The sequence below is a fragment of the Ips typographus genome, linkage group LG2, assembly GCF_016097725.1.
Source record: "Ips typographus isolate SLU linkage group LG2, UJ_Ityp_2.0, whole genome shotgun sequence".
Taxonomy (NCBI): Eukaryota; Metazoa; Arthropoda; class Insecta; order Coleoptera; family Curculionidae; genus Ips; species Ips typographus.
In genome coordinates, this window is record NC_138423.1 from 11,593,207 (window position 1) to 11,618,692 (window position 25,486).

At 33.4% G+C, this 25,486-nt stretch overlaps 1 long non-coding RNA gene across 1 annotated transcript in view; it reads left to right on the plus strand.

The window, feature by feature from the left end:
* Positions 1-12,795: 12,795 nt before the first annotated feature.
* Positions 12,796-25,486, plus strand: part of LOC145725166 (uncharacterized) — a 245,324-nt gene continuing 232,633 nt past the window's right edge. Inside the window, exon 1 of the long non-coding RNA XR_014177185.1 lies at positions 12,796-13,454. This is a non-coding gene — a long non-coding RNA (uncharacterized LOC145725166). The remainder of the gene's footprint in view (positions 13,455-25,486) is intronic.

Genomic DNA, 25,486 nt, shown 5'->3' on the forward strand with positions numbered 1-25,486 from the left:
ATTTGGTCCACTTTTCTTCAGAAAACTGTGATTCATTCACGGATCTGACCGAATGAAGCAATTCATTGAAACCCATTCCCAGACATGTTCATCTCGAACTATGCGGTTAGGAACCGAAACATTTCCGGACCTCGGTTTGACCACACAAGTTAGGACGATGTTGAGGAACGCAAACTTTTTTATAGTGATCGTCGGCATTCTTGATAAAACTCAGGATGGATGACGTACACGTCGATCGACAAGATTAGCAGACGCTAATTAAATCCGGTATTGACTTTGGGTTTTGGTCTTCATTTTAAAGAATGGAACGACCATCGAAAGTATTACATGAGAATAAATCTTGCTATTATGCCCTGGAATCTGTTTGAGTTACTAAATTTTCTAGAATCTTGAGTATTAAGTTGCTTTGAAGCAAGATGTAAGATGTTTCCAGAACAAAGCAAAGGTATAAACAGTGTGCAGAAAATATGTAACGGAAGAACTTCTTAAAATTGTCATACACTAGAAAACCATACACTGTGTTCGTAACGTCAAAAAATAATAAATGTGTTCGAACAAATTATTCAAAAAATATTTCTTAATTTTTAACCAATTTATTTTATTTTTGGAATTATAAGTATGTTGCACGTATCTCAACCTATATCTAAAATCGATTTAGTTTTTATTAAATCAACTTTTTATGCAATCAATCACAGTAAAAAAGTACATGTAAAGGCATTTCCAATAAAGTTAGATTGTTGTTAATGATATTTGTATTAAAACATCTCAAACGTTTATACTTATTTCTTGGCTGTCACTACTAAAACCCCTAAATGTAATTGCATAGTCTGAAAACAATGTAATGTAAGTTAAAAGGTTAAACATGCCAGCAAAATCAACTAACTCTATGTGATGACAGTTTCTCCCGAATGTTTGTTTGTTTGCATTTTCTTAATTGCTTATAGCACCAATAACTACTTTTTCATTGTCTGTGCTTCAGGTTGAGGTTGGTTTTAAAAATTGTATCTTTATTTAAAACCTCGTAAAAATAACGTTTTATAGTAGTAGTACAGCGTTGGATTAACAGTTCATTAATAAAAAAATTGTTCTTCCATTTCAATTCAACATTCTCATCTTTATTTGATAATTTTTCTTTCATCACTTGAATTTCCTTTTGTTAAAAACGAGTTTTTTCTATATTTAACATTCATTGCTAGGTTTAAGCTCAGGTTATATTTTAAAAATTCAAATGCTGGTCGTCAGTTGGTAGTCATTGTGTCTTATACAAAAACAGTTTTCAGAAACAAAGTAGATAAAGTAGAAAAATTGTAAAATTTTTATGATATAAACTAACTTATAAATGAATTGATTTTGGTTTTTATTTGGTCTATTTATCTTCGAGAATTGTGTAATTTACAAAAAGCGTAAAATAAACAACATTTGATTGTAACGATTATTCTATGCTTGAAATAGTATATTTCATTACCAGTACAGAAATGAGGATTTTTCGTGCGCGTGACAAATTCTCGTGTGAGGCGCAGCCGAACACGGGAAGTCATGCAAGAACGGAAAATCCATTTCTGGACGAGTAATGAACGATATTTTTTATTATACTTAGGTACCTGAAATCAACATAAACAAAAAATATCGCAAAAAATTATTAAGAAAATCGGGAATATTTATTTTTATTTTTAAAACAGTAAAAATGTAAGTACATACAACTCAAATTAACAAAAAAAATACAAGTAGGTAATTCTAAGAAAATTAATTTTGGACAGAACCGTTATTATTAATAGTAATATTTATTGTACAATTCGTATTATTGTTGAAGCTCAATCCCTTTTGCATTTCTTTTTGTTGAACTAAAGACTCTGCTAAAGATGTTGAAGCGCAGTGTTCGTGTGTGCTTTGGTTCTCTTGATTGACTGTTACAGATGTTGTAGTTTCCAAGTTACAAGGGCTAAACAACTTCCGTGATACTTCAATTTTTCTTTGTATGGACTCTTCTATATATCCTTCTGCTACATTGGAAGAAAGCCATCCTCCGTGTCTTTTCAAAGTGAGCAAATCACCGCCGTTTTCCACCAACATGGTTGCCGAAGAGCGCCTTAGCCCATGTCCGGTATATTCTTCGGGATTTTTTAGTTTTAGGTATTTTGCAATAAGTTTTGGAATACCACTGATAGTATGGCACCCAACATGTTGAGCGTAACATCTTTGGTTTCGGTATGCAACAAATAATCTTCTACTCTCCATATGTTTAGGGCGGAGATCTGCATATTTACGGTAAATTGTGCAGGGATCGAATTTGCAATTTTCATTGGTAATGGTAAAACTTCTTGACCTGTAAGTTTTTACATCTCGTAAGAACACGACAAGGAAACGCCCATTATCTTCCACATCATCTAAACTCAAACGTATTAAATCATCTCTGCGGCATGCACCGAAGATGCCAAACACTAAAATTACTTTTGCTAGTAGATATTCTCCATCTGAAGCTTCACATAAAAATTTGGTTACTTGTTCTGCTGTAAGAATCTTGGATTTCTTTGGTATATATCCTACAGCTTGTCGTTTCAAAAAAGCGATCGTTTTTGGATATTGATGGTGAGTATTTTCTTTTATTGCCAAACAACTCTTTAACATAGAGAATCGACTCCATAAAGTGGAGGATTTCATAGTGTTGGCTTTTTCAGAAAAATATACTAAAAGAATATCGTCACTCACAATTTTGATTCGTTTCTGAGTCCGCCATTCGGTAAAACTGTTATATTCTTGTTCATATCTCAACCTGGATTTCACTGGAATAAATCTGCACTCACTTCTGCCGCTCGTTGTAAGATATTTTCGGGAATATCCCGATTTTCTTCACAATCTGAATTCATTTTTGCAAAATGTAATAAATCACCGCCCTCTGTACAAGAAAGCCTAGAATGTCACTTTTAATGGCGGCGTTAGCGGTTTTCGTTTTGTACACAAACCTATGGAGATGCAGTAGAAAATATATTTTTTTTTATTTTTTCGTGTAGTTGATTAGAAGTTGTGAGTGAAAAATCAAAGAACGCTTCATTCTTGATCCAGATATGTATAGATATGGCTTTTTATATCCAATAAAGTCCAGCCAAAGCAAGTTTGGTTAGAACCCTTTGTCCTGGAAAGTACAACAAACTAATGTGAAAACTGCTCAATCAAAGAATATTTGGAAATCCTTGAAGCTAGGTAAGCAAAACTGGTAAATGGGTTTTATATTATTACAAAGACCTTTCTTTTAAAATGTAAATGTGCCGATGGAACTTCTAAAAGCTGTTCTGTTTCTTCAGAGTTAACCTTTGTTGCTCTCAAAATGCAGGCGACCTCAAAATGTAACTCACATACCTATGTATGTAAGAGGCAATAAGTTTACTGAATGAGAAAGCATATTGTACTTACCACTGAGTATTGTGTTGGAGTAAAATCATTCCAGTTCAAAGCTTTCAACCACTGTTGGGTTCGAGCAGGGTATTTTGGAAAGTAAAAGACTGACACTTTTGGGCCTTTCACCAAATTGCTTTTACAATTTGGCAAACAACAAGTGGACGGCATATTGTAGAGGCAATAGAATTTAAATTAAAAAACCAACAACGTATTATAGAACAATAAAGGAACAATAACAATAGTGATAACACAATAAAATAAACACAAACTACACTTTCACTAGAACAATAAACATATAAACAACAATATATAATAGCAAACAAAAATTACTTTGGCAAGTAATCCCAAGTCTTGACTTTAAACCTTAAAAATTAATTTAATCATCGAAAAACTCAATTTCCACAGTACAAACAAATGCAAACTGTCAACCACTATTTCGGCCATATTGGAATTTTTGGCATGCACCTTCTTGGCTTTCTTGTACAGAGGGCGGTGAATAAATACATAAATACTTAATTTTCACTGACAGAAAATAAAATTTGTCATTAATAAATAAATCGTTGCTATAGACACATTACTCGTTTGCTTTTTTTCTTCGGGTTGCCATAGGATATTTAGTATCATGGATATCTATGTTTATTATTAAGCGCACGGAAAGTAGGATCGGGAAAAAATTTCCGTGCGCTGTTCCGAAAATGTCATATTTTCTGTATTTTATAAACAGTTGAAAATGTAGTATTTTCTGTTAAGTATAATAAAAATACGTTTTGGGGCTTAGAATTATAATCGAAGTGAAACACTAAAAGACAAAAAAAGATTTTCTATAGAATAAACAACTATTAAAGGTCTGGTAACATCATTTATTAAAGTGGGAAACATGAAACCATTCGGCATTTTCATAAAGAACCTAACAAATCTCGCTCTTAAAGCAATTTCCGATGGCTACACATGTTTTGATAAACTGTGCATTGTTTAATCCTATACCGCAAATAATTTTAGCGCTTGCCGATGCTGGTACAGTTCCTTAACCTTATAACATTACACAAATAGCTGATAGGATAAATTTTATCTGGGCATGACGACCAGTGCCACTACGTATATTTTTGTGGATAGGCACTTTTTACACATCGTCGTGTTTTTACACTTGTTTAGTTCATTAAAACATCACAAAATTGTAGTGTGAGATAAATAGTTATTTACCGTTTACATGTAGCCCCTACAAGAGTGTAAAGTCATTATTTCTGCTATGGAAACTTAGCAAACCTAGCAACTAAATGTGAAAGAAAAATTTTCACTAAAATAAAAAAAAAGGAAAACTCATTTTTAAAATTTGATTTTTCCACGCCACTGAATAACAATACTGACCAAATCCGAAAAATGTTGAAAAACACCTAACAAATAGAGGCGTTAGGCGGTAGATCAAGCACAAGAGATAAGTTACTCGGCATAATAACCCTCACCTGGGAGTTGCAGCTTATGCTTCATCTCCCTACAGGGTGTCGCAACGGCGGGAGATCAGGAACAACGAAACAAATGAACCTCGGAATTTATGTATACAGGATACGACACGAATAAGAAACCATAATTGGACACAATGGCGGTGTGTGGCTACTAAAGGTGTTTAAAAGTAGGCAACCTCTTGAATAGGGCGAGCTCCCATTTCAATGCCCGTTTCCGGATTTAAGTTTTGCTTTTAGTTACAGTACCCGAAAATAGTAAAATAAATACGTTACTGTCAAAATAGTGCTTTGGGATTAGGTAGCCGTTACAAATCAACGGATTGGAATGCAAAAGTAAAGTTTAGAGTAAGCAAAGCCATGGTGAAGTTATTTTCAGTTTGGAACACTCTGTATGTTTTATTTTTAAATCGAAAATGAACTGTTCTTTCTATCGAGTAGTAATGATACAACACAGTGTATATTTTACTTCAGTAAAATATTCGGGGGTAATATCCCTAGTGCATTTAATTTTCCCGGAAAAATTCGGAAAAACGAGTTTCTAAGTAATTTGTTTCAACAAACGCCCCTTAATCGCCAAACTGGCCAAAACGTCTAGAGATATGAATTAGATTACTAAACCAATAGTGTGCTTCTCTATCCAATATCATTATTTTCCATTAAAATGACTAAACATGCTAAGATTTATGATAAAACATATGATTTTCTTTTCAAATTTTTTTTGGGTCACCCTGTATCTCGCAGTGTATGTTTTTTACTTAAATTGGGTAGTTTTAAGTGTAAACTTGCTAATCCCGCTCTTCTTTCACAAAAGATCTAAAGAAATTGTTTAATTTTAAACAAGAGAATCAAAAGTAACCACATTTTAAGAATTTTGCAATAAATTTTGTAAACGGCCTTTAATCGCCAAACTGGCGAAAACGTTTAGAGATATTGACCACAAGACTCGATTAAGGCTATTGTAAAACGTAAACATTTTTTTTGCGAGAAATGGCGTTATACCGAATTTTTCATTTTTTGACTACACCTCAGTCACACCCTGTATACTCGGATCTGTGGCACCTTTCAAAAAGATCATTTAGGTCAAAAGAAAGAGGAAGAAAATACCTTTTAATCCTCAAAAAAATTATTAGAATCAAGTAAATCAATTTGAAGAAGCAGCCGCTCAAAAAAGAGCAACAAATTTGCTGTCCCATTCTTTTTGACGAGCAGTTTAGCCTGAGCGAGAGTGGCTTGTCTTCGACTCGGATTTTTAAAACCACTCTCGCTCATGCTATTTGTTAAAACAAATGACTTATATATCTACTATTATATACGAAACGAGTATTCCAATTTTTCCACAGGAAAAATTAGATGCACGAGGGATATTTGGTAAGATTATTTCCTGAGTTAAATAAACATTTTATTTTGATACAACATTTTTTTTTAATTTAAACAATAAGAACAATAACTTTCAAGCTAGAAAGGGTAATTACTTCAAACTCATTTTAAATTACAATTAATATAAAAATTACAATTATTGTAGGTTACAAGAGTATTGTTAGCCATATCGGTTAGATTGTTTTTAATTGTTTGTAGTAGCACTATTCTCTATGTTGCTGTGAGGAGTGTCAAACGATTGATGGTGTTGGCTCGAAGAAGTGTCTATTTTCTGTTTTTTTCAATGGAGCTTCGAAGCTTGTAGATGGTACATTATTTTGAACGGTTCTTAAAGCAGTGATGATATTTGAATGATGCTGACTGTCCATTTGTAGATATGGTTGGATAGACGCAGCTTTAGAATGCAGCTCAAGATTAGTAACAGCAGTTGATCGGATAGAATGGTTAGATATTTTAATTTCTTTCGTGTTCACACCTGTTTTTTGCGCTGCGTCTTTTGTCCATTTTGATACTTCATTTCTTCCAACAGGAACGTTTTTAAACCATCCAGTGTTACGATTGGATTGCCATGCTGAATTTGGTGTCAAAAACAATCTATTTGTTGTTATTTTAGACGGTCGTTTGTCCAACAGGGATTTGTACAAACGTACCGGACAAAACTCAGTGTTTTTTGAATTAGGAACAAGCCACTTGCTATCGCACAGATTTTTTGCACCACCTTGTGCAGTTTTGCTGAAGACTGTATTGTACTGAATCCTTCCTGAAACAAGGGATACATAATTTAACTTAAATGTCAAAATATCTTTTTTAGTGTGATTTTAAAGTAGATGTATGTAGCTTTTATTTTTTTTGGAAAAGCAAAAGGAATTTTTGTGGTTATATATCGTTTTTGATTTTATTACAAAAATAGTATTGCTAGCAAATTTTGGATGCTAAAAAATGACAAACGTGATTTATACAAGCAAAAAAGACATTAAAAAATTGCGAAAACAGATTTTATGCCAAGTTAAAAAGTATGCGTACATATTTTGTTTTGATATAAGCGTTTTTTGTGCCAAATTACAATAAATATTTACAGATTTTGTTGCAAAATTAAAAAGCAATATCTCACCTGTTTTGATCGTATAATTATCAATTTCTTCTTTAAAATGTTCTGTTAAGCAACGAGCCGCTTCTCCGCCCCTCCAAGCAAGCTCAACTGCTGCAATAAAGTAAAATTTACGCTGAAACCCGGTTGGAGTTGTCTCATCCCATAAGGACACCATCTTGTAGTACTCGTCCATATTTAAAGAAGTTGAACTTGTTTTCCTTTTTTGTTCATGTTTCTGGAGACTTCTCCTTTTCGCATTTCGAGCGTCTCTAGCTGGCTTAAAGGATGATCATTGTGGTTCATTTTTTCTTGACACTACATTTATAACTTATGGGAAAACAACGTCAGCAAATCGTCTCATCATCTGACAGTTTCTCACATGATCATTATTTTGCAAATGACAGTAATTGACGTGGAGTAGTGTCATTTGACCGATCGACGAATTTTTGAGATATCACTTTCAAGGCACTTTTTGCAAATACATGATTTTCGTCATTTTTACGAAATTCCAAAACTGAACCATTACATATGGTACATCATCGTAATCAGAAAAATAGGCTCTATTCAAATATTCAAAAATTCAATATGATGCCCATAAGTAAACGAAACGTCTAATATCAAAAATGATAATGCCTCGTTGTAGAGGAAGAAAAGTGACTCTTGTTTTCAGTTATCGTATCAAATAAGTTAGTAAAAAACTAATTTCCAAAATTTCGTTTTTTTTTTCGAATATTTCCGGAAGTACTAAGAGTTTTTGAATTTTTAAGTCGCATTTTAATCCACTCCTAACTGCTCAATTTTGCCCCAATTTAAACTTTCTTGTATTTCTTCATATAATCGAGATGTCCATGGTGAGGCTCGTAAAACGGGCACCCTCATAATTGCCAAAACAAAGAAGAGAGGAGAGTAACAAGCTACTTAGACTACTAGGCAAGGTTAGGAAGGAAAGTCGCTTATTACGCCTAATATCAACATTTCATATACTAGAGTTAATCATAAATTTATTGATATATTTCCTTAAAAATTCTTCTTTTTCTAAGATGATATCCGGTGTTCTACTTGCTTTACCATTATTTTTAAAATAACAAATTTACTAACAATACTTTCAGGCAAAATGACGTTTCTCGTGACGTAATAGAAAATCGCATTGTTATCATCCCCTGTTAAATTCCATACAACTCCAGACAAAAGAACATCGTCGTGGTGGCGGTTACATTGGCATTTCGAATGTTGAGCGCATTAGCAAATGTATCTGATTGGGCGGCCATGATGCCAATATGGAAATCGGTCGCATTTTAGCGCAACCTCGCGTTTGGGTATGGAATTTGAAATGAGAGCGGATTTTTTATTTATTTTCAAAAGAGCTCGAGATTAATCATGAGCTTCCTACGATGCGGATTCTTCAGCCTACTGGGGTTAATATGCTCAGTCATTGACCATGTTTATCACATCTACTTGCAGCTTACAAAACCCGGGTTGATGACACCACAGATTCACAAAAGCGTTGCAGTTTTTTTCATGTGCGATTCCCACCAAAGTAAATGAAACAGGAAAAAGAAAAACGGCAAACGTTGCAAGGCATTGCGCTTTGGCCAGCACAAGAATTAATGATGGTAACTTACGCGACCTCAGGTTTGGCCAACACGTTTTTTTTTCGTGTGAACTAGTGTGCTGGACTGCACTATGCACACCTTGAACATTCAAATACTTATAAATATATCTGATGTAAACGTGGTCATCAAAGCGGAGCAACAGAAAGCGTAATACCTTGTTGCATATAAGCTGATGATCGGGCAGTATTTTATCATAAAGTGGGTCTTTTACCTTCTTTCATATGTCCCATATAATGCCATGTTCTCGCTTACGGAACATATAATGTTTCCATTACCGAGATTAATTTTTAGCTGGGAGCTTGTATATTTTATGCAAGGTAGCCGACCGACTGAAGAGAGTTCAGTCAGGTGTGTGTATTTTGGATTAACATGGTCAAGTGGGAGGACAATGATACTGAAAATTGTCGTCGTGCAACGTTTTATACGTTGGCAACAAAGACAGTCTTATGTATTGTTAATTTGCCTTGTTAATTAAACGATTAGATTGGTGATTACTACTGCTGGGTTACTATTGAAAAGTAATTTTACTAGAAATGCGATACTACAAGATCAATTTTTTCCTGACTGATAAAATAGATCAAGACAAGTCGTTTTAATTACCAACTTAAACGACTTAACTAATTCGATACTATTTCACTATTGCGAAAATAGTATATTGTACAACAAGGGTGAATAAGATGTTCATAACGCACAAGGCCGAAAATTTGCTCAATCGGACGAGGGCGATATGGGCCATTCGCTCGAGTTTTACAGGCTATTTTTTCTACGACTAATTGGAATTACTCACAAAAATTTCACACAAATAAACACTCAATGTTTGAAAGGTTTCCGTGTTTACATTATCAGGATTTGATTCATTGTAAGTTTGTATCATTTGCTTTATAATATAATAAAGTAGATGTTCTTTAATTGAACACTCACTGAAACATGAATGGCTTTTTCCTTGTTTTAATGTCAATTGTCAGTGAAGATGACAATCAAAGGAATTATTTTGTTTACGTTCAAAATTAGCTGTAATTGGTTTCATATCGCACGCTGAAGATTGTCTGTGATTGGTCCATTTCCTATCGCACGCTGAAAATTGTCTGTGATTCGTCTATAAAGTCTAGGAATCTATATTCGTTCAACAGGTGGCAATTGCCTACTTATACGTTCTCTAAACTGTTGAGGAATGAACCAATATCCCTGTAGGAGTAGAAAAAAAGTATTTTCCGCACACATTTTTTAATTTACGTTCAATGCAACATACTTACTACATAGGCGTCATGTGACTTACGGACGCCGTTAGTGATGTTATGAATTTATAGTTAATTCACTTTTTCGTGGAACTCATTTATCCTATAAATTTTAAAATAATTCTATTGACTATATCCCTCATCCATTTAAGTTACTGTGCAAATTTCACTTGATTACAGTGAATATTTCTTCATGTGTTAAATGTCCCATAGGAGCAGTGTATTTTCATCAGAATGACAGCGAATATTTCCCTCACGTGTTAAATGTCCCATATGAGCAGTGCATTTTCACCAGAATGACAGCGACAATTCCACTCATGTACAAAAAATGCCATATATACGTCATCAAAACACGGTTTGCTATCGGCTAATAAGGAAGGAAGAGAGTTTGCTAGCGGATAAAAAAATCGGATAAATTTTGCTGTTGATTTCATCGTTTCCACGGATTTTTACTACACTTCTATTGTTGCAATGTCTCACCTTGAGATTTTTGCTGGCACTGTCAATTTTGATGTTTGTTCTTATTGTTTTGGCTATGGCTCGCTTCGGATAGAGTTCTACTGCAGAAAATCAAAAGAACCAGAAAAATGTATTTCTGCCAATACAAGGCAATCGCAGTCTTATTATATTATTGATTATATTCATGGAATTGTCTTATCAAATACCATTCGAGCTCAGATTTTGAACAGGATAATTTTTCCGCTTGTCTTCTCATACTTTCTTTATGGTACAAAACTCGACCTGTTTGGCAAAATCACTCGAGCTACGCTCTCGTGATTTAGTTACAACAGGTCTCATGCAGTTACACCAAAAAGAAAGTGTTCTAAGACAAGCACAAAAATTATCCGGCTAAATCTGAGCTCTTATGGTATTGCCCTCGAATCTTTTCTTATCACTGTTTTATCGGTTATCTACCGGCAACGTGAGATCACTAAAATTCTATCTGTTCTTGTTTTACGAGTATGTGTTTAGCAGAGATAATCTGACATTCAAAATGAATTGAATACTATGTCTTACACTTTTTCTATAGAATAAATGACAATCAAATCATTGACATCATCTGGTCAAATATAAGAAAAATGTCTGAAGGAAATTTGGACTAAAAAATGGAGCAGGTAAAGAATATGTTTATACAGTTCTGACAAAAAACTGACCGATTAGCATAAGCGAGAACTTCTTTCTCGTTAAAGTGATTACTCATCATCGGCCAGGTGATGTCTTGCGGCATCTTAAAACACCGTTTTTTGTTCTTCATTATGCAAATCACTAATTTACACGCTCGAATGCTCTTTGTATATTTATTGTTTGTCTGGCTTATAATGGCGAGCTATTTTATATGGTGATTTACAGCTTACGGGAATGGAAAAATAATCTTTTAATTTCGTATTATGCCCACGTATCGATTTAATGGTCCAACAAAGCAATTTATTACGGACACGTTATTTTTTTTTCATATTTACTAAATTGAATTATTTTCATTTTGTCATTCTGATTTCATCAATTTGGTACACCACCTAGATAATCAAAAACAATTAACACTAACCGTGAAACACCTTGAGTGCCGGAAATATTGACACTTTCACACTTGAGTCGTTTGAAAAATGGTCTTCTGATCACCTGGGGCTTAGTCCTATTGAAAAGAACAGCTAGAAATCTTTAAAATCTCGCCCTGAATCGAAATCATAAACAGCTTTCCGACTTGAAAGCGATAGCGGTGGCGTCTCTTTGATATATCCAGACGATTCTCTAAGCCTTGAGGTAAAAATCGAAATATTTACTATAGAAGGGTATTGTTCAAAATTTTGACGGCTCTATTCACGAATGTACGAAGGTCTTTTCATTCACACAGTGTCAGTGAGGTTCCATTGAGATGAAGACCTACCGCACGTGTACTGCTATGTCAGAACCGGAATTTACCACTCTTTCCAGTAGGAACAATGATATTTCACTGACTTTGAAACAGCTATTTAATTTACTTTTATAGGACTTTATTAATAAGACTTTAATTAACTTGTACTTTACCTCAAGGATGTAAATAGAAGTTTATTTACTAGCCATCAAAATGTGAAATCCGGATCTGTCGTTTCATGTTTAAAAGGTGGTAATCTTCAGGTATTATTAACTATTGGTAGCTTAAGAGGTTTTTGCACATTAACAGGGTAGAGTGCTTTCAAGGCTGAACATGGGTTCTAGGTGTTAAAATTAACAACTAGTAAAGCTAGAATAATACATGTGTCGAATTTTGATTTTAACCGAATCATCCTCATCAAAATTTGTCATGTTTAGCGTGTCATTGTTATTTGGGGCGTCTATTGAACTTGAATCTACAAGAATGTTGAGAGAGGTTTCATTGTTTGTTTTTTTTTTTAAATATAATGATGGTGCTTTCAATTGGTAGTGCAATCTCGGTTTTTTGCTGTACTGTTTTAAGAACATTTAATTAATAGATAAGAATACAAAGTATTGCAACTTTTTGCATTTTTGCAATGAATTTGCCAATCCTAAATGGCATAAGACCAAGTTTCAATAATCCAAGGTTAATTTTAAAAAATTTCTGTTTTAGTGTCTGACGCACACGCTGACAAATAACAGAAACATATTCATTGACAATTGGCAATGACAGTGCTTCAGAAGGCGAACTCTCTAACGAATAGCAAGGAAATTTCTTTGCTATCATAGAAAACCCTTCTCTAACGTAATATATGGTACTCTCTACGTTTCAATTGGCGAAGATCGGCACTCAACGTAGCTATTCGGGTTGTGTAAAATAGAAAGACCAAATGAGGTCTTGCTATGATTTTATCTCTCTTGCGGCTATGAAATTTTGTATTTGTCAATCTTTCTTTTCCGTCGTCTTCTAAAATTCAAATGTTTTGTTTTTTAACCTTTATGCCCGTCAGTGTCAACATGTGTCAATAAGGTTGTGTTGGGGACCAATTGATTGTGTTTGCACCCCCCTTTCTTTGTTTTTGAGTTTTTAGTTAAAGTGTTAATGAATCTATTAGTTATTGTTTTTGAGGTGTAAGCTGTTCATGATGGAATGGTTGTGTTATGGCTATATGGGTTCCATCAACACATCCTAAAGTCCCATCCTACTTTCTTCACAAAATGCATAAAAATTGGTAGCATGTTTACAAGCAACTGAAAAATATTAATGGTCTAACAAGAAAATAAGAAACTGAAGAGACAGAACTACAATAAATAAAACCAACAACAAAAATGGCAAGAAAACGGATTATTTTAGAATGTAAACTTTGAAATATATGATTAATTACTGAAAAAGAAAGTAAAAAACGTAGAATTATTCAAATTATTGTCATTGATACTTGTCATTAACCCTGAATACGACGAAACAAGTAAAAGCCCTAGATTTGTTGGCCGTAACATTGATATTACAGTATTTGAAATTTTGTCTTTCACAAATAAAATATTTTTTATTTTAAGTGGCCTGGAAACGGTCAGTAATATGGTCAATTAAATTGATTGCGATTGATAGATCTATATTTTAACAATTCCTGGGAAAACCAGTTCTACTCTGAAACTATAATTTCAGCATAGAAAATTAATTGCCTTTTTAAACAGTATTCATTAGTGTACTACAATCAGATTTCCTATCAATGTTTGTCAATCGTGGTGTAAGGGGCGAAGGCAAGAACAGCCCAAAAGTCAACCTCACCTGCACGAGTGATGTCCTTCCGGGGTATAGACCATCCGGCACACCCTGCTAGATAACAGACGAGGCTCTGGCTCTGGCGGTATAACCGTTAGAACGGAAATTAAGGAAATGTAATTTCATACCCATGAAGAAAGATAACGCAAAATCACCTCCATTATACTTCCCAAGAGCACCACATGATGACGCCGTTAAATTCAAAATGTTCTTGAAAGAACACATGTTCAAAAAGTTTTGAATGAATCCAATGAAACCAGGATACAAAGATTAAATGCCCAAAAAAATATCAATATAGGGACCTGGAACGTACAAAGATTATTTGCAAGCTAGCAAATTTAACTCAAGAAATCAAGAGACTAGACATAGATATATTGGGAGTCTCAGAAACTTGGTGGCCGGACAACAGAATGTGTACTGTCAATGGAGGCCGTTTCTACTACTCAGGCAACCAAAACAGGAACCACCGAAATGGAGTGGGAATATTTATTGCAGATAAATTATCCGCTAGTACTTTAGACATTGTTCTTTAGACTTCTTCCCATACTCCGACAGATTAGCTCTCTTAAAACCAAACCCGTTAACCTGAATGTTATCCCAACGTATGCCCTTACCGCAGAGTCAACGGAACAGGAGATTGAAACATTTTATGAAGGATTAAAGGAACTACTCAAACTCACCAAAAAACATGAGATGAACATTATAATGGGCGATTTCAATTCCAAAATAGGGAAAGGTAGATCTGAGGACCTAGTTGGAGCTTTTGGATTAGGAGATCGAAATGATAGAGGCGACAGACTGCTACAATTCTGCCAAGAGTAGAATATGAAAATACCACTTCGCCGTCTGTACACGTGGAAGTCTCCAGCAGACAAACCAAACAACATAGTGCGTAACCAGATAGACTTTACCCTTATCAACAGACGTTTTGGAATCTATGTCACCAGAGCCTGCACATACCCAGGAGCAGATGTACTCTCTCATCATGTCTTGCTTCTGGCCTGCCTTAAAACTAGAATAGCAATGCACAAAAATTTAGCCCCGCAAAGTAAATATGCCTACGAGCCATTACAACAAAAACAGCTTGAGCTTAGGGATACTGCAAGTAAAGAAATAAACCGGGGGATAAAAACAGTCACAGCAAAAATAGAAGCAGGCGAAGACCTAAGCTACCTAATATATGGAAAGAGACCCAAAATATCGTAATGAACACAACTAAAAAAATAATAGGGTGTAAGACACGGGAACACAAGCATGCATGGATGACAGACGAAATTCTTTTGTTGATGGATGAACGCAGGATATTCAAGAACCAACCGAACAAGGACAGCTACCAAAATGTTCAAAAATAAATACGAACAAAGATTAGAATAGCGAAAAATGAATGGTTAAAACATGAATGTGAAACTTTTGAGAAATTTCTACTTACCTACTTATTTCTTTGCCATTATAACCGTATAGAATTGATCTGAACCGCGAACAAAATAAGGTAGAAGAATTAGTAAAGACTTAGGAAAATTTATTGTATTTGACGTTGAACAAGTTTATTAAAAATTTGTTAGAAGACAATAAAATACTGTGATGTTTCAATATTTTGATCTTTGATCAATATTGAGAGTCATTATTAATATTATCTAAATATTAATTAATATTAATCTTATCTTATATTAATTAATATATTCTGTTATGTTATGATGATGTATGAACTATAAGTTTTTGACAACATCCGCCGACGCCACTGCTTTTTCCAATTTAACCGATTTCGATAATTTCACAGGGGGTTGGTGACTGTCCAGCTATTTGGGCAGAAGCGGCAAAATATTAACTCAAAGGTAAATTTAGCCCATTGTGTTGTAGCTCGCTTTCTTTCACACCGGATTAAGGTCGCTTGTGACAACTAGATTTATTGTAGGTGAGTGTTCTCTTGAGGGTATGGTGGCACAACAAGGGCGGTATAAAGCTACCCAATCCAGTGACGTCCCGAAAGTAAATCCTCTTATGAAAAGGCTTACCTAAATCCATTTTTGCCGTTAAGACGGTTTAATCTTAGTCATTGACTCGGTATTTTTAACTTAGTCGGTTTTGCTTATAAGTAATTGGAGAAAAACAGAGTACCGACACTAATTTGCAGTAGACGACAAATTCTTCAAAGAAATAAATAATAACAGGTGTTGTTGGATTGTTCGACCGGAGACTTAGTGGCGTGGTGGAGATTGTGCTTGATAAACAAAATTTCTAATAGCATTCAACTTGAAATTAAACATTTTTCAAAGTTCATGTCCCGTTGGCAGCATGCGAGATGGTTGTTAACCTTGTAAGATTTTTATGAATAAGCTACTCCGATGTATATGAATGAACAGCGTTTCTTCATTTGGTTTCCGGGATATGATTAAGCACCTCAAGATTCTTGGAAAATTGATTGTACAATCGATTTCAAGTAGTCCGGGATAGAACTCTGAATCTGGATCTTTTTCTTTTAAAATCCTCTAGTAATGTTCTTGGCTTTGTTTTTGATAGATTCTTCAATATACCCTTCTGCCACTTCTATCCACCGTGATGTTTTAGAATCATCGCGTCTGTCGTAAGAATTGCGGAGGATCTTGTGAAGCAATGACTTGTAAATGATTCGGGTTTCTGTAGGTTTAGGAAACATGATATTTGACACGGACTAACCTTTATTTGTAGTATAAAAATACCCTGTTGCTGGACCTGTAGAGGTCGCTGTGAGAGGTATGTGTTTCAGTGTTCTTGGTCTCTTCCAAAAAGCACAAACCTTCTGGAAGTGTACGTTTGGAATTGTAATGGCAAGTACAGGGTGATTGATTGAATTTTGACCACCCCCTTAAGTTTCTTAATTTTGATTTTAGGAAAAAACGTTAAATACAAGACCAGTAGATATTTAGGTCTACTTTATTTTTAGATAAACAGTTATTATACAGGGTGTCCCAAATTTGAGTAATAAACCAAACTTATGTTTTTTTAAATACGATGACCAACTTTTTATCCGATATTTGAATTCTACGTCAAATTCTAGGCCTAATTGATGTAAAATGTCTGTATCGATATTCAACTGTTTCCGCAGCAGCGTCGTTGATTGGTTGAATTTTGATCACCCCCTTAACTTCTTTAATTTTGATTTTAGCAAAAAACGTTAAATACAAAACTAGAAGATATTTAGGTCTACTTTATTCTTAGATAAACAGTTATTATACAGGGTGTCCCAAATTTTAGTAACAAACCAAACTTATGTTTTTTTAAACACAATGACCAACTTTTTATCCGATATTTGCATTCTACGTCAAATTTTAGGAATTGATGTAAAATGTCTGTATCGATATTCAACTGTTTCCGCAGCATCTGTTACTTTAACAATGTTTCCTCGACTATGTGATCAAAGTTTAATTTAGTTACTCAAATTTGGGACAGCCTGTATAATAACTGTTTATATAAGAGTAAAAGTAGACCCAAATATCTATAACTGTTGCTACAACTAGTTTTTTTACTAAAATCAAAAATACGGAAGTTAAGGGGGTGGTTAAAATTCAATCAATCAAGGACTCTGCTGCGAAAACATTTAGTCCTAGAATTTGACGTAGAATTAAAATATAGATTAAAAAGTTGGTCATTGTATTTAAAAAAAACATGTTTGGTTTGCTACTTAAATTTGGGACACCCTGTATAATAACTCTTTATCTAAGAGTAAAGTAGACCTAAATATCTACTAGTTTTGTATTTAACGTTTTTTGCTAAAATCAAAATTAAAGAAGTTCAGGGGGTGGTCAAAATTCAACCAATCAAGGACGCTGCTGCGGAAACAGTTGAATATCGATACAGACATTTTACATCAATTAGGCCTAGAATTTGACGTAGAATTCAAATATCGGATAAAAAGTTGGTCATCGTATTTAAAAAAACATAAGTTTGGTTTATTACTCAAATTTGGGACACCCTGTATAATAACTGTTTAACTAAAAATAAAGTAGACCTAAATATCTACTGGGTTTGTATTTAACGTTTTTTGCTAAAATCAAAATTAAGAAAGTTAAGGGGGTGGTCAAAATTCAATCAATCACCCTGTACTGTACAATCAGTAATAATTAATGATTGAAAAAGTGGTACCAATAAAAGGAATAAACAAATCTAAACTACATTTTATATTTGAAACACATTGATATAAACCTACCTTCTGCAGTAGAGAATCTGTCGATACTAGTATCATGACGCTACTGGAATGTTTAAAAACCTTGAATTAAAGATTTATTTTATAGCTGGAAAGAATAAATGTAAGGAGTCAAGTTGTTTTATTGCTTTAAATTGTTTGTTTTTTCTGTCCATTAAAATGATGGTTTTGCCAACTTGACTACAGAGCGTACCATGTAACAAAACTCAATCAGACATTACTGTACATCATGTCTGTTAAATTTTCATACGATTTTCTGACGATTTTTTATGGCAAAAGTAGCACTTTTCTGCTCTAGTGTGGTAAAGTATTTTTATCTACTCCTAGCATGGTAATCATTCATTACATAGCTCATTTTGAGTTACGTAATGAGCGATTTTACCGCACTAGTGCGATAATAATCGATTTTATCGCACTAGTGCGATAAAACAACTTTAAATGAAAATTTCTGCTGTAATTGTTTATTGAATTTAAACATAACTTTGATACATTTTTTCATATTTCTCCTTTGACTTGGCAGGCAACAAGCCAGATACCACGTTTGCGGCAGCTTCTTCAATATCTGACGGAAGTTCTTCAGACATGTTCATAACGAAATGTACTTTTAAAAATTTGTGACTGACACTGTTAAATTGTCGCTTAAGTGATATGTGGAAACAAATGGCCACCATAGCAACAACACCAAAACAGTACAGCGTAGATGACAAAATTTAAGGGTAACAAATAACTACCCGTAGCAAGCATATACGAGACGTTCCTAAATAGTTCACATTGCACAAAATATGAATTTTTTTCTTACTTTACGCTGCTTCTGATGGTCGTAGATAAAATGTTGTACATCACCCGTGGGGTATGGCAAATTAACGTACTCGTGTGATCACCACAACTCGGTCTACGACCTCGTCGTGGCAACACTCCCACTCGTGACTATAAAAATGCTCATACCCCACTAGTAATGTAAATAACTATTACCGCACGATTTTGATTGCATAATTAATGTCTTTCGTTGAATTATTATAGTTTAAGTAAGTATGGTGGCATAAGTATGGATCGCAAAAAAATATTTATAAATTTAAATTGACAACCCACCTGTCAGAAATTAACGACTGGTTTTCTATTGTTAGAAGAGAGATAGAGAAATTCAACTTCCCCTTCATCTACATAGAGCATGACATAAATATTATTAAATGCTAATGTTTGCATTCCAGTTTTTTGCTGGATCGTAGGAAAAACATTGTACCTAATAGGTGCGAGAAGTGTCTTTTCCGCACTTGCTAGCGGACCGAACTCAACAAGTCAACCGTAATGAGCGCGCGGAAAAGTGTCGCTTCCCGCACTTGTTAGGTAAATAACTATTAACAATTAGTATGCATTAGTATGAAGTTTATTTCTTGCTTGTTAACCATCTTACGTGAAGTTAGGTTAGGTTAGGTTACTAAGAAAGAACTTCCACATAGTAAAGGCAAACTAAATATCAACAAAATCCAAAGCAAAATTAAACCAAGTTAATAATGAAAAAAAAATTCGATTTTTCTGGTAAATTTAGGTTTGGTAACCGTTTTGCTACACTCGACTTAAGCATGTTCTTTAGAGATCACAAATAACCGAAATATTGATCGTTAATTAGAGCAGTTCAAGAAAACAAGTTTTATTGAAGATGTCACAATTTGACAGCTCGTAACTCGGTTATTATGACAGTTAGAAGGTTTCTTCAAACGTCACAATGTAGCTCGTAATATTAACTTTCTTTTAACTGAATGCAATTTTCTTCTCCCATAAAATACAAAGTGTATCTGTACTAGAAATAGTGAGGGTGTCACAATTTGACAGCTCCTTACTTGGTTACTATGACAGCTAGAGGTTCGTTCAAACGTCGAAATGTACTTCGTAATTTGGTCTTTTTTTAACCTAATAATTTTTTTTTTAAACCGTAAATAACCGAGATATTGGTCGTTAATTAGAGCAGTTTAAGTAAACAAGTCTTATTGAAGATGTCACAATTTAACAGATCCTAACTCGGTTCTTGTGACAGTTAGGAGGTTCGTTCAATCTCAAAATGTATCTCGTAATTTTGTTTTTTTACCTGAATACAATTTTCTTTGAAAAATTACAAATAAGTGAGATATTTGACTTGAAATACAACAGTGAAACAGCGTCCTAGAAATATTGAAGGTCTCACAATATGACAGCTCTTAATTAGGTCCTTGTGACAGCTAGGAGGTTTCTTACAACGTCAAAATGTAGCTCGTTATATTGACTTTCTTTAACTAAATACAATTTTTTTTCAAAAATTACAAATAACCGAGATATTTTCACATGAAATACGTCAGTGTAACTGTACTAGAAATAGTCACAGTTTGACAGCTTTTTACTTGGTTACTATGACAGCTAGAAGGTTCGTTCAAACGTCGAAATGTACTTCGTAATTTGGTATTTTTTTAACTTAATATATATTTTTTTTAAACCGTAAATAACCGAGATATTGGTCGTTAATTAGAGCAGTTCAATTAAACAAGTTTTATTGAAGATGTCACAATTTAACAGATCCTAACTCGGTTCTTGTGACAGTTAGGAGGTTCGTTCAATCGTCAAAATGTATCTCGTAATTTTGTTATTTTACCTGAATACAATTTTCTTTGAAAAATTACAAATAAGTGAAATATTTGACTTGAAGAAATACAACAGTGTAACAGCGTCCTAGAAATATTGAAGGTCTCACAATATGACAGCTCTTAATTAGGTCCTTGTGACAGCTAGGAGGTTTCTTCCAACGTCAAAATGTAGCTCGTTAAATTGACTTTCTTTAACTAAATATAATTTTCTTTCAAAAATTACAAATAACCGAGATGTGTATGTGTAACTGTACTAGAAATAGTCACAGTTTGGCAGCTCCTTACTTGGTTACTATGACAGCTAGAAGGTTCATTCGAAGGTCGAATTGTAGTTCGTAATTTGGGCTTTCTTTTAACTAAAAAACAATAAATAGCCGAGTTAACTAGAGCAGTTCAAGTAAAAAAGTTAAATTGAATAACTGCGTGTGTGAAAAAGAGCGAAATAGCCCTGAACTAGTCAGTTAGCAAAAAAATGCAGTTTAAAAACGTCAGAATCACTGATTACGTACAACGGCCGAATTGATGCCGACGACGATTTAATATTAGTTTTCTGAAATATTATTTTTAATTTATTATAAATTTAATTTGCCAGACTGATTTTCATATGTTAAACAATCTGAAATGTACTAAAACATGCATTATTCTGGTAATATTTTATTTTCATTATTTTTTTTACATTAAAAACACTATATTACTATTGGTCAAAGTTTTATTCATGTTTTATTTTACTAAATTACTCAGTATACCTTGTTTTACAGCAATTTGCCCTTTTTGAAAAACAGCTTTAAAAAATTACTCATAATTTGACTGAACTCAACGGAGCCGGTCGTCAAATGGGACATCATATACGACCGGTACTCCTGCAAAACTTGTAACGTGTCGTAAGTCAAATGGTCTGTAACTGCATGTCCGAACAGTAAACATCTTTATTTTCCCTTGTTGTCACTTCTGATTTACAATCGGGTGAGTACATTCGTTTGTGTATACCGCCATGCGGTGCAATATTACACCCGAAGTGAAATATTACTCCGGGTGCATTCCTTAGATGGTGAGAACCAGATAACTCGACCAGTGGTCACGTGGGTTATATGCTTTATGCCCTTTTCAATGTGAAAGTTTGGGTCACCACAATGACCCTCGTGTATCTTGGAACATTACTAGTTTTCAAAATGTTACATACTGTAGTAAACTAACGGTGGTGGTAAAATAATACGTAATTTTAAATTAGTGTCATAGATGATTTAATTCAAAGGAATTCCATTATCACCATACCTTCAATTGAGAAGCATCAAAAATACTTTAAAAATGTCCAAATCAGAAAAAAGGTAAAACTGTAATTAAGCAAAAATTTAGGGACCTTATTTCTGAGTTGGACGTCACTTGTATCATAGGTCATCACGTCTTGACATATTGTAAATGATATTTGACAGTTGACGGCAGTCATATAACGCTTACAAACATAAGTATCGGTTAATAGAGCAACATCTACACAAAGGCACTACAGAATGGTACTAAAATACAATGTAGCAGATCTTGAAAGCAGACCATCCTGTAGGAATTTGATGCTGGAAGACAATCTGACGTAGTTACGCCAATTAGTCGGATACCATAAACAAAATAATACGAGTAATGGCATCATTAAATACTTTAAATATACTTATATGGGACAATTACCGGGACTTGTTGACAGCCTGTATTAAGGCTGTTTATTTACACGCAAATGCTTCTTTATTTTCGCATCTCAGTTTTTTTTGCAATTTGTCGTAAAGACTTACGTAGGTACGTTCCTGTATATTTGGGTTACAATACCCTGAGAACTGTAACTTTAAATCATAACCAATTAATCTATAATGTTTTTATAATACTAAATGGTTAATAAGAAATCATAGAAATAGTAATTTTTTGCTCAAGGATACTTGCAGTAGACAATACAGGGTTATTATTAAAACAACATTTTTTTAAAACTTTGACTTTGAGTCTCAATAGTATTGATTGGTTAATAAAAATAAATAAAATCATTTTACTTTTATCGTTGATTATGAGAAAATAATGATCAAATAACTGCCCAATCTTGTAATAAAGAGAATGGCAATTTAAATGAAGTTAGAAATTTTAATTTACAGTCAGAACGAAAAAAAAAAGGAAGACAATAAACAACTCTACCAAATTATGTCAATCATTGAGAAAACGAAAGGCAGTAGCAAAAAACTAAGCACGCCAATGAAATCATGTCGAAAAAGTACTTTAAAAATGTTTTTGTTTTACTTCGATATTTTAGCAAACAAAAAAGTTGTTAAGAGTTTTCAAAATGGGCGAAATTCGAATAATATTTTTCCAAAAATCGACCTCTAAACATGTATACAGTAGTCCGTTTCCTATCTTACCAAGAAATGGAATTTTCCTGTCAAAACACACTAAACCCGAACACCCTGTATAAGAATCAACCTGTCAATCAAAGCGTCGTAGAATTGAACCACAAAACCCATTATCCAAAGCATAACGTAGTTCACTAAAAATATAGAAAAAAGAAAAAATACGATAGTTTTTGCACTGAGTCTGAAAGTTGTTTTACCAGTTTTGTGCTTTAAGATTGGAAGTTGTAATTATACTGCAACAGTACTAAAATTACAGTAAAATTAAACTTTACAAAGATCTCAAATAAATAAAAACCTAAACCTAACCTGTGTTTCACTGTCAATTTCTCAACACTTTGCTTAATACAAGAAAACTATCAAAACAGTATTCCTCAATGACTAGAATTTCCCGAAAATAATCAAATTTTGGTTTAGTTTGTTCTCTTGTATTATTAAATAACTTTGTTACTTCACCTTCCGTTATATGTCTATACAGAGTGGTCAACAGAAGATTTAAAGAGTTACAGAATGACATGTATTCTGAATAACCTTGTAACTGTCAAGTCAGAATGTTAAACTAGAAACTATGGCATTCAGACTTCAATTTGAGAAATCTGAATTTATTATTAAATTATACTGTTATTTGTCTTTTTGACTATCCAGGATGGTCAAAAAAATATTCAAAAAGTGAATCAGTATGCAAGTATCGAAACGTTATTGAAATGGAAACCATCAAAATTAAATTGAAATTTTTAGTGTAGTAGTTCAAATTAATCGTTACCTAGTTCAATTTATCTTTATTACTAAAAAAATTGTCCTTTTATTTTGCAGTTTTTAGTATATCACTATACCGGATGGACAAAAAACAATTGACAGTGCCACCAAAGGATAAATTGAATCATGCTTTAACTAGCAAAATAATGGAGTTTTAAACTGTCAAATGTGCACTGTCGAAATTAGGATTCAATTTACTGCAATCTGTATATTTATTTATAAATAAAAATTTGATAGCTTTACTTAATATAATAATGTAAGTAAATTCTGTACAAAAACAGGTTTGTTACAAAAATATTCTTAAAACATAAGTATAAAAAAATTCCTGTAATGCGGTACTGAATTCAGTGATAAATTTTGTGAAAAAAACAGGCTCGTAACTGCTAAATTTGTAGTAATAATTTTTTCAGTTTTTCGTTAATTTCTACTTATTAACAGACCTAAACTAATTCTGAAATTATTAAACATTTTCCTAATACGACACTGAATCTTGTGGTAAGCGAAGGAAAATATGTGCACATAACAGGTGCAAACAATTTAGGCAATTTTGTGATGAAGAGTAGGTACGTAACTATGCTACTCAGTTTTTAAGAATATTTTTTAAAAAATGTTTAAAGAGAGTTTGTTGTTTAATTCCTACTTGTATAGCAAATTTACAAAATTGTTCAGGAATGTTAAATCAAGTGAATTCGTAGATGATCAACTAGTACAAGAAAAAAACCAAATCTTCCAGTTTCCACTGTGTTTCAAAATTCAGAGCATTTTGTGAAACAGCTACAGGGTGCTCATTTTTGCAAAAGTCATGTCTTCTTTTTGGTACACCATTGAAAACTAAGGATATTTTCTGTCAGTTCCTTGTTCAATTCCGTTACGTTTTTTTAAATGAGTTTTTATGCAATACTCTGTATCTTGGAAACGAAGCGTTTACTGACCTAGGTTTATTTTTTTGTTTTTTTGAATATATTTTGAATTTTTAATCACCCATCACATAGATTTAAATAAACTAAATTATTATTTCCTTAATGCTCAACTTTGCTTATATTACGACAGAAAATTTGTGGAACATTTAATTATAAAACATCCCATGGGAATTACCTGTAATTCGATCTATTATAGTCAATGAGTTCCGCAAAAACGTAGGCGTGTCCTGCCTAAATTAGTATATTCCTAGTCATTTTTTAGGCTACACCGATTTCTATGAATAACGTTATTTTTCTAATGGGATTTTTTTAGGTTTTTTAGAAAATAATGGTGACACACGCGACTTCCAGATAAAGTGTCGATGCTTCGTAGAAAAACGGTGTGGCGTCAAACTCTCAATGAATCAAATTGGGTTATTTAATGGGCCATTGTTTTCATGGATTTTATTCTATTTATATAGAGCTAATCTGATGATAATCGCTAAATTATTCATTAACTTATTACACCTGAGGATTTTTAGTGGAAAATGTTATTTTTTACACTGGAGAATAGTATATTAGTACATTATTCGTCGAGAGAGTAGTAGTAAATTACATGCTAGTAGAATACTTATTCATTTAAACTTGAAGATGTTCTCAAAGAGGAGGTGTAAAAATACGAAAGGAAGATGAAAAACGCAAAACCTTCTCCACAACAATAGTATATTCTATATTAAGAGCGGAAAGTATATATTTGCCGCTTGCACATGAAATTTGCAGCTTGAGGCGAAGCCGAACGCTGCAATCATGTAAAAGCGGCAAAAGTACT